General features: G+C 44.5%; 1 pseudogene; it reads left to right on the top strand.

Moving 5' to 3' along the window:
- The first annotated feature begins 4,321 nt into the window (after nucleotides 1–4,321).
- On the top strand, nucleotides 4,322–5,020 carry LOC147613615 (germin-like protein 8-2 pseudogene; annotated as a pseudogene).
- The last annotated feature ends 4,887 nt before the right edge of the window (nucleotides 5,021–9,907 follow it).

Raw genomic sequence — 9,907 nt, 5'->3', positions numbered from 1 at the left:
GATTATTATCTTCCTAACCTAATGTGTAAAGCTTAGACTTTACCTAATGTGTAAAGCTTAGACTTTATCCCGTGCATGCACACTCTCGTCATCGCGTGAACAAATTACAAGTGGCACGAATTCTTCATAAGTGGCATGAATTCCTTTTGAATAATGACATTGCTATTTTGCCCTTTGTGTAACTAGGTTTTGAAAGAAGCCAATACCTAATGCTTAGAACTTTGTGCTTTAGTTGCACAACACCTCGACCTTTGAGGCTTCCTCTATACATATCCCCCTCAGTGCATGCCCTCATCAAACACCTTCTCTATGGGTACTCTCTTGTGAGGCATTCTCTTCGGTTGGTACTCTCACTAAAATCCATGTGACAGAACCCTCCCATCCACGTATCATGAGTAAAATCCATCACGAAAGCCGTAAAGAGAGAGAGAGAGAGAGAGAGATGGTATGGCTAGTTGTCCAAAGCTGCAACAACTTTGCAATAGAGGAAGGGTGTGGGAGGCATATATATAGAGACGGTAGATGGTGCGTGGAGAACTCTAACATGTGTGACCTTCCATATTATATAACGAGGCTTTTAAAACCAACCACTCTACAACCTTCATATGGATTATATTTTTCACATCTTCCTAAGGTTATATTTCTTCTTTAATTACTCACAGAGGCATGATCTTTTGAGGCACACCTACCAATTCACCTCATTTAAAATTGCATTATCCATACCATCGAGGGTGTGCAAGCGCTCGGGGGGTCACTATATGTAGAATACCCCTATCGCGTGCGTTCAAGGCCTATATTTTAAATCCCTTATCTGTGAATTTTTTTATCTATATAATATTCCCTTTTCTTTATGAATATGTAAATTTTTTTTAAAATTTTTTAAATCATACCCTTATGTAAATATATTTCTGTAAGTTTCATAAATTAAAAATATGCTTCTGTTGAACGCACGTGATATTCACATTTTTTTGTGAGTGACCCCCCCCGAGTGCAAGGAAGGATTGCATGATTAGTGTGAGTTCCGTGGGTGCTCAATGTCCACTCTCTTTTAGGGTGTCTTGCATGTAGAGAAGCTTAATAGTGGCAATGTCTTGGGGTTCCTAGACCTCATTGTGATCTTCAGATTAATACACATACTAAGTAAAAGTCATTAAAAGCCCTTGATGTGATAATGCAACACGTTTTTAGTAGTTTGTATGCCTCGGATGGAAGGAGAAGTGATAGAGTGATTTGGAAATACTAAAAGAAAGAACTTACCTAGGAGCATAAAAATTTATGTTTGAGTTCTATAGAGGACATGATCAATAGACCTCTATGACATAATGTTAGAGTCCATCATCACATGTATAGAACTCTTAGGAAATTTATTCCCCATTGGTTAAGTCTAATGTCACTAGGAATGTCTTAGTTTTTATTCTTAGTTGACTCGCCTTAAGTAATATTATGAGGTCAAGCATGTGCGCTGAGAGGATGGAGAGGCATCTGCCAGAGGATAGGTGTCAGGGGGGGCCGCCGGGGGAGGCGGGAGGGGGGGCTGGGGGGAGAGGGGGGGTGGAAGGAGTGCTCTCCGGGTGAGGGGAAGGGGAGCCAGGGGTCGCAGAGTGCGGCCCGGGATCCTGAGGAATCTGCTCCAAGGACGGGGCGGGGCCCCCCGCGGGGGGAGGCGAGAGCGGGGTCTCCACGTGGGAGGCTCCACCAGCGGCCTCAACGGGCACTGAGTCTGAATCCTCGTCCATCGGGGTGGAACCTGCTGGCCGCCTATCCCTGACTGGAGCATAAGTGCGGGTAGGTGCCTGTCCGCCAGCCTGTGCTGCCTGCTGCTGCTGGCGTCTGCGAACGGTCCCTGCGGGCCGGGCGTTTTCGCCGACGAACCTTCTGCGATCCGCCAGCCTCCTGGGTCTGCCCGGCATCCTCCGCTGGGCCCTGCTCGTCAGATGATGGCGCCTACTGTGGCGAGCCAGGGATGTCCGGTCTCTGAGGTGGATGGCCACCACTCGGGTCTCCTGCACAGGGGGTCCAGAGGCGGCATAGCGTGAAGGATGAACCCCCTTGCAGGGACAGGCACGTGCGAGATGGCCCATCTCCCGACATGTGTAACACTGGCCGGGGAGGCCCGAATACTCCACGCGCTGTATCAGATGTCCTCGAGAAAGACAAGGGAGGAGGATCGTCTTCGGGAGGGACTCCGGTGACGGAACCACAACACGAATGGCCGGGAGTCCTGCTGCCCGAGCAATCACTGAGAAGCCGTTGTCTGAGGCGTCTCCACCACTTGCCCGAACGCCTTGCCAATGGATGACAAGAGGGGCAAGTACTCCCTACGGAGTCCAGGAAAGCAGATAGTGACGGGGAAACCTGTCGCGCCTGCTAGCGGGTCGAAGCGGGGTCGAAACCATGAGTCCATCGTGCCAGGATGCCCGGGATGAGCGGAGGGCAATGGGGCTCCGAGCCAGCACCATCTGAGCTGCCTGGGAGGACTCGAAATCCATCTGGTAGTAGCCACGTCCCAAAAAATCTACGCTAATGATCTTGGCGGGCACGCCAACAAGGCTGCCTTGCAGAAGGTCGGGAAGCTCTCTCCGCATCGGACGGCTACCCACTATCTTGCAGACCAAGGAGGAGGCCTCAAGAGCGGATACTGTGGAAACAAACAACTGAAGATCTTCAGCTGTGAACTCCAGACGGAGACCGAAATCGGCAGGGGTAGTCGGAGCGGCTTCCATGGAGTCCTCCAGAGGGAAAAGGCCAGAAACCGGGGGTCACCAACGGGAGGGACACAGCCCTGCGAGGAAAAGGAGAGGCGGAGGGCTACAGGATAGCGGGGGCGGGGCGGGGGGGGGAGGGGGGAGCTGAGGCGGGGGGGGAGCTAGCGGTGGGGGGAGGGGCGAGACGGAAGGGGAGGAGAGGGAGAAGGCGGAGGAAAAAAAAACAAAAAACAAAAACAAAAACAAAAACAAAAAACAAAAAAAAACAAAAAAAACAAAAAAACAAAAAACAAAAAACAAAAAACGCGCAGCGGAGGAGAAGGCGGAGGGGGGAGAGGTGGCGGGGGGAGAGAAGAGAGGCGGAGGAGACGAAGGCTTGGGGGGTAGAGAGGCGGGGGAAGAGAAGTCAGGGGAAGGAAGCAAGCGGGGGGGGAATGGCGGGAGAGGCAGCGTGGAAGGAGGCGGAGGAGGATAAGGCGGGGGAGGTAATGAGGAAGGAGGCGGGGGAGCGATGGCGGGGGAGGATGCGAGGCAGAAGGCGGGGGAGAAAAGGCGAGGAAGGGCGCAATGAAGGAGGCAGGGGGAGAGGACGGAGGAGAATGCGGGGGACTGGCGGGGGGGAGAGGGGGGCGCGACGGCGAGAAGCAGCGGGGGGCTGGAGAGGCGGAGCTCGCAGGCGAAGTCGTTGTCCCAAATATTGATATATATGCTATGAGTAGTGCCACACTTGTACCCCCGATTTCATTGCACAATACTCATGATAATAAACATTTTTCATTAGACACATGAATGTCGGAGGGCACTCGTCACATCACTAAGAGCCCAAATCATGATATGGAAGTTCTCTCTCTTAGATGACACTCCTTGACTTCGAAGGGGAGTTTTTTTTTTTTGGGATATTCTCAGAATCTAGTAGTGTGTCTAGCGGTGCTAACACTCTAGGTGTGGAGTCCCTCTTATTAAGAGATCATAAGATAAGGGTATAAAAGAATTGTAAATGGTGAAAGTATTATCATAGTACAGTCATTCTTGTTTGGTGCAACTCCTCTCTTGTGTGTGCTCTCTCTCTCTCTCTCCCCCAATGAAAAAAGATTCATGAAGGAAGTTACAATATTCACACCCGTGTGGCCCCCAAGCATTATTAGTTTCGCAATGCCGGGCTTATAATTGGAAGGCCGCAGTACTTCCAAGGTTCAAATTCGCATCAGTCCGACGTGGAGGAGGATACAAGACACCAATGAATGTGAAGGTGTCCATTCGGAACAGTGAACGATATGCGGCTTCAAAGCTCACAAGGTTCTCGGCGAATGTCGGTTTGACATGGGCGGCACTTGGAGACTACGTCAATCGATGGGACGTCCTCCCTTCCGGCACCTCAGGACTCGTTGGCCGGGAACGACTGGGTCGAAGCGGCACGATGCACATGGACTCTTTCTTGAGCGATATGACTGGTTCCTTCTTGGAGCGGATATTAGGACTCGTTCCTTCGAGTGGATGTCATGCAGAGCATAAATACCAGCTTATGAGGAGAGGCCTATACTCATCATCTCAGCCGCGCTCAAATCTTTCCACGCTCCTCATCGCATCGCATTCCTCACAACAATATTCCTCAAACCATGGCAGCAGCAGCAGCAGCAGCCAGCAGCTTGCTTCTTCTGGGCGCAGTGATGCTGTTGGCCTCCTCTACGCTCATACTAGAAGTGAGGGCCGCGGATGCAGACCCTCTGCAGGACTTCTGTGTGGCCGATAACACCAGCATGATCACCCTCAACGGGTTCGCCTGCAAGCCAACCGACGAGGTGCAGGACGCGGACTTCAAGTTCACGATGCTTGAGCATCCCGGCCAACCTATGAAAGGGCTGGGCGTGTCCGTCAACCTGGCCAGTGCGGCCAATTTCTTTGCCCTCAACACGCAGGGCCTGTCCATCGCCCGCATCGACTTTGACCCCAAGGGATTAAACCCGCCCCACGTGCATCCCCGTGCCACCGAGGTGCTGTTCCTGGCCGAGGGCACGCTCAAGGTGGGCTTCGTCACCGCCACGCCCAACAATACCCTCTTCGAGCAGACCCTCTCCCCCGGCGATCTCTTTGTCTTCCCTCGCGGCCTCGTGCACTTCCAGCTCAACCCCGACAAGCACCACTCCGCCCTCGCCATCTCCGCCCTCAATAGCCAGAACCCGGGCACCTCGCAGCTCGCCGCCGCTCTCTTCGACGCATACCCACCCCTGCCCGAGGAGGTGCTAGAGACAGCCTTCGGCATTGACAAGGGTGAGGTGGAAAGCCTCATGGCCAGCGTCCGCAAAACCCTCTCTTAGTTTTATTAGACTGCCTCTCTCCTCATCGTGTACAAACTACAAGTGGCATATGAATTCCTTTTGAATAAAGACATTGTTTTTTAAACTTCAATCTTTCCGATTGTGTAACCAGGTTTGAAATGAAGCCTATCCCATTTTCAGAGTATGATCTAACTTGCCAATTGAGATTATTATCTTCCTAACCTAATGTGTAAACCTTAGACTTTACCCCGTGCATGCACACTCTCGTCACTCCATCGCGTGAACAAACTACAAGTGGCACGAATTCTTCATAAGTGGCATGAATTCCTTTTGAATAATGACATTGCTATTTTGCCCTTTGTGTAACTAGGTTTTGAAAGAAGCCAATACCTAATGCTTAGAACTTTGTGCTTTAGTTGCACAACACCTCGACCTTTGAGGCTTCCTCTATACATATCCCCCCTCAGTGCATGCCCTCATCAAACACCTTCTCTATGGGTACTCTCTTGTGAGGCATTCTCTTCGGTTGGTACTCTCACTAAAATCCATGTGACAGAACCCTCCCATCCACGTATCATGAGTAAAATCCATCACGAAAGCCGTAAAGAGAGAGAGAGAGAGAGAGAGAGAGAGAGATGGTATGGCTAGTTGTCCAAAGCTGCAACAACTTTTCAATAGAGGAAGGGTGTGGGAGGCATATATATAGAGACGGTAGATGGTGCGTGGAGAACTCTAACATGTGTGACCTTCCATATTATATAATGAGGCTTTTAAAACCAACCACTCTACAACCTTCATATGGATTATATTTTTCACATCTTCCTAAGGTTATATTTCTTCTTTAATTACTCACAGAGGCATGATCTTTTGAGGCACACCTACCAATTCACCTCATTTAAAATTGCATTATCCATACCATCGAGGGTGTGCAAGCGTCTGCCAAATAAGTTTATAGACTTTGTTTCTTTTCATCACCAAGGAAGGATTGCATGATTAGTGTGAGTTCCGTGGGTGCTCAATGTCCACTCTCTTTTAGGGTGTCTTGCATGTAGAGAAGCTTAATAGTGGCAATGTCTTGGGGTTCCTAGACCTCATTGTGATCTTCAGATTAATACGCATACTAAGTTAAAGCTTAAGTCATTAAAAGCCCTTGATGTGATAATGCAACACGTTTTTAGTAGTTTGTATGCCTCGGATGGAAGAAGAAGTGATAGAGTGATTTGGAAATACTAAAAGAAAGAACTTACCTAGGAGCATAAAAATTTATGTTTGAGTTCTATAGAGGACATGATCTATAGACCTCTATGACATAATGTTAGAGTCCATCATCACATGTATAGAACTCTTAGGAAATTTATTCCCCATTGGTTAAGTCTAATGTCACCTAGGAATGTCTTGGTTTTTATTCTTAGTTGACTCGCCTTAAGTAATATTATGAGGTCAATCATGTGTGCTTATACATTTGGTTTGTATTGGAAACGTAAGAGCTGTATGAAGTTTCGTACCCCAAATTTCATTGCACAATACTCATGATAATAAACATTTTTCATTAGACACATGAGTGTCAGAGGGAACTCATCACGTCACTGTAGTCTAAGAGCCCAAATCATGATATGGAAGCTCTCTCTCTTAGATGACACTCCTTGACTTGGAAGGAGAGTTTTTTTGGATACTCTCAGAATCTATTAGTGTGTGTAGTGGTGCGAACACTCTAGGTTGAACTCTCTCTTATTAAGAGATCATAAGATGAGGCTTGACGCCTATAGAAGAATTGTAAATGGTCAAAGTATTATCATACTACAATCATGCCTATTACCTCGGCTGAATTTGAAAGTGCATACATGAAAGAATTTCATCCTAAGAATGAGATGGATCATAATTGGGAAGCATGGGACAATTGTAAGATGAGAAAAATCTCACATTGACTCAACATATCTCCAATCTTAAATTGAGAGGAATGTATGATTTTTAAAAGATTCTTGGATTAGACTCGGACTATAACCATCAAGTTAAGCAAAATGAGTTGAAAACTTTAGAAGAAGCAATTAAGTTTGCTCGACAACATTGTGGGAAAGAAAAAGCGTTCGTAGAATGCACAACAAACATCTAGTGTGTCCAAGGGTTCCAAGCATCAAGGTCAAAATAAAAGAAAGGGACCTAACCAAAAGAATCTAAGAAGTCTAAAGGAACACAAAATTTTTAGAAGCATGAAGATTTTGAAAGAGCTAAAAAAGAGAATTTATGTTTTCACTACATGGAAAAGGGTCTAAGTAAACTACAACATCCTAAGCTAAAAGAAAATGAGAAGAATCAGCGTGATCAAAGTAAAGAAAAGCAAGTGCGCACTATTCAAGTGCTCCCTCTTGAGACTCCTCATAAGTTTAAAGAGGTACAAGTTTATCATGCCGATTCTACTCGTGTGTTGTGTCACATCATCAATGTGGGTGCTAACATTTGGACCACATGAGTTGGTTTGAATGTATGGTCACGTTAAAGGTCACAAGGTATGAGTTATGTTTGATGATAGTGCCATGCACAATTTCTTGAACTATACTTTAGTCAAGAAATTAAAGTTTTCAGAAAGCTCAAGTGACCATAAGTATGTGGTTTCTTTGATTAACGGCTATGATAAAGATGTTTGGGATACAATAGTCAATGATGTTCCATTAGTCATTCAAGGTCATGAGATGCATTTGGATTTTCAAGTTATGCATATCACTCGAGCGGATGCTGTTCTTGGTTGTAAGTGGTTATATAACATTGGTCCATCTTTGTCTAGAAGTTATTTGCATAATTCTTCAAATGGTCATTCATTATATGACTATTTTCAAAAGGCGATTCTTGAATGGGATGAGACGAACAAGAACATAACAAGGGAAGGAGGACAAGATGCTCATTCAAGCTCATCAAGCAAACACACTCCATCGGGTCAATGTCAAGGACACATAACATATACTAATCTGGAAACATTAAGTTAAATTTGTGCTCCATCTGTTCATCTAAGTAGTAGACAACTAGTGATAGTGCAAAGAATTCCTCGAGTGCCGACACTAAAAGACATGGAAGCAATTCTCTATGCTCAACAACTAGGATATAAAAAAAGCTTCATGACAGGACCTGCAGCTAAGAGTTATATATTGCAATTAAAAGATTTTTATCGTCAGCCACCACCAGGGAGGAACTAGGTTCTTTTTTCATGAACCCTTCAAATATGTAGGAGGAAGCATGTAACATTTATGCTATATATGGTATGTAGTTTATGTAAAGACTAACTTGTGTTTTTTCTTTTCACAGAATTCAAGGCTTTAAGAAAAAATCAAGATATCTTCGATATGTGAATACCATATCAAAGATGATGAAATGCGACCACCGCATTTACCTATCAAAGTTGCAGAGATCTTCTACATTGAAGATGTGGCTTACATGGTTCAACCTTCATCAATCCAAGGGGCTGGGCTTGGATTATTTATACATTCAAATGTGCAAGCTGGAAGGCCCTTGTTGCAATATGGAGGGTCAAAACATTCTCATGATAATTGGATAAAATTATGTGTAGAGAATCCTAGAGCACACAATTACTCGATCATTGAGGACCCTAGTGTGTGTCCTAAGGAGGAGAGAGTTTACATTGTCGGTGATGTTCAAGATAGAAATGTGGCTCGTTATATAAATAGCTATAAGGATTACAAAGAAAGAGAGAATGTGTGTTATGTATTCTCACCATCATTACCTCCATGGTACAAGCATAGAAAAAGAAATGTACATTGATTATGGCTACATTTATGTAGAAGCATTAGAAGATATCACCGCCACCGCCGCTGGAGATGAACTTTTTGATGATTATGATTTCTAATGTAATCTCAATTATAATTTATAGTTTTTTTGAACACTACTACTTCTAAGAAGTTTTCAATGTAGAATTACTAAGTAATGATCCCTATAATCACATGGTAACCTATGTTGTATTGTAGTATTTTAAAATCTCTCCGATAGAAATATAGATTATTATTTGTTGAGCATGTTCTGCTTGCATTAGTAAAATATAGTCTAAATCAAAAGGGCAATTCTTCTCAAGTTTCACTGATATAGAATAAATTTACAAGTAATACAAGATTCTTTCTAGTCGATTTTAATAAACATAGTCCAAATCTAGAACATTTTATTGATTTCATCTAGCCAATTTTAACAAATATAGTTCAAATCTTCGAAAGTGGGAATTGGGATTTTTCAAATTCCCTAATGTGATGTTAACGGGATTTAGTCCATTTATGTTGATGTATGGTTTTCAACCACGAGCTCTAGTGGCTATTGGACTCCAGAAAGAAAAGATACAAAAGATTAAAGATTTTCTTCAAGTCCTCGAGAAGATGACAAAAATTGCAAAAGATAATTTTAAGAGAGCACAGGACGGTGCTAAACATTATGCAAACAAAGATCGTAGAACAATCATCTTTGAGGAAGGTGATTTGTTTTCAAAGGTTCTTGCACTTTCCGAATCTTTGAAAACGGGGAGAAGTCCGAAGCTATCTCCAAGGTATTGTGTTTCATTTGCAATACTTAAAAAAGTAGGTACGTTGCTTTTATAAGTTAGCTTTATAATAAGAAAGCTCTAAAGTCCATCCACTTTTTGACGTCAGTAGACTTAAAAAGAAGTTGGGTGATGACGATAATCTCGTCAGTCAAGAGATCCTAGTAAAGCTTATAGAACCCCCATCCTTACCACACGAACCAGAAAAGATCTTGGATTTCCAAGAAAAAAGAACTCGACACTTTATACGGCACGAGTGTTTAGTCAAGTGGAAGGATATAAAAAAAAAGGTTCTATGTGGGAAAAGGTAAGCACACTCAGAAAGAGGTTCTCAAATTTTTTTTTCGAGGATGAAAACTCCTCTTAAGGGCGGAGTAATGTCATGACAATGGAATTAT

This window comes from Cibotium barometz, chromosome 43 (genome assembly GCF_041138505.1).
Source record: "Cibotium barometz isolate CiBa-2024 chromosome 43, ASM4113850v1, whole genome shotgun sequence".
Classification (NCBI taxonomy): domain Eukaryota; kingdom Viridiplantae; phylum Streptophyta; class Polypodiopsida; order Cyatheales; family Cibotiaceae; genus Cibotium; species Cibotium barometz.
Note: the sequence above shows the minus strand (reverse complement) of the source record. Positions and strands in the feature narration are given on the sequence as shown.